The following is a 1,353-nucleotide window of genomic DNA, read 5'->3' on the forward strand; positions in this document are numbered from 1 at the left end:
AAAGAATTTGGAGATACCTCAGAGAGCTAAAAATAGAAATACCATTCGATCCAGCAATAGCACTATTAGGCATCTACCCAAAAGAGCACAAAACATTCTATGATAAGGACATCTGCACCCGAATGTTTATGGCAGCACAATTCACTATTGCAAGAATGTGGAAACAACCCATTCCTCTTTTTAAATCCATTCTGCTGAATTGTTCTTCCCTTCCCTTGGGTGAAATTTCAGGCAGATTCCATAGTTTTTCATGTCATATTCAGTATCATCTCCAGGTAATAAAACAATTGAATTTAGTTCAATATACAAGCTTTAATCTCTCATCTCATTCATCCCATCTTAGTTCTGGCTAAAACTCTGCAATGGAAAGGTGAGCTTAGAGGTCTTTTTTTACTCTTCTTCTCAGTTCTTACACTCCTTTCTCGTTGCCTCTGGATTCTCTGAGATTGGGAAGGGGAAGGATGAATGGGAAAAATATAGACACTGGAAAGGTGTTTTCTAACTGTGGGCTCTCTAGTTCATGGCGAGGTTTTATGAGTTATTAGAAAAGCCCCACAGCTGTGACTTTTCCATCTGCAGGTCCCTGACACAGGTGATACCTCCTACAATTGGCCATTCACAGTTTCCTTCTCAGACTCCGAATTCCAGTGGCCCATGCTTCTCAGATTCTCTTGTGGGTGTCACTTCATCCTTCTAGGTGGGCTTCTTATTCAGGGTCTCTGACCCCTGAGGCTCCTGCAGAGAGACTTTTGACTGTGAATGGGTGCAAAATTCTTGATGTGGAAGGATGTGAATCTTCTATTTTTCCATCTTGGTCCTATTTTCTACAATCATTTTTTGCATGTGTATATATAGTTCTTCCAGCACCATTTGTTGAAAAGATCATCTTTTGTAATATAAAGCCATTTTATTAACTTTGCTCTTTTGTCAAAGATCAGTTGACTCTACTTACATGGGTCTATTTCTGGGCTCTCTTTTCTGTGCCATTATCTATTTGTCTATTCTTTCACCAATACCACACTGTCTTGATTACTATAGCTTAATAGTAAATCTTGAAGTCTTAAAGTTTGGTAGTGTCAGTCCTCCAACTTTGTTCTTTTCCTTCAATATTGTGTTGGCTATTCTGAGTCTTTTCTCTCTACATAAACTTTAGAGTCACTTTGTTGATGTCCACAAAATAACTTGCTAGGATTTTGATTAGGATTTCATTGAATCGGTAGATCAAGTTGTGAAGAATTAACATCTTGACAATATTGAGTCTTTCAATACATAAACATAATATCTCTCTATTTATTCAGTTCTTTTTTTTTTTTTTTTTTGAAACAGAGTCTCACTCTGTTGCCCGGGCTAGAG

The sequence above is a fragment of the Propithecus coquereli genome, unplaced genomic scaffold, assembly GCF_000956105.1.
Source record: "Propithecus coquereli isolate 6110/MARCELLA unplaced genomic scaffold, Pcoq_1.0 Scaffold73, whole genome shotgun sequence".
Taxonomy (NCBI): Eukaryota; Metazoa; Chordata; class Mammalia; order Primates; family Indriidae; genus Propithecus; species Propithecus coquereli.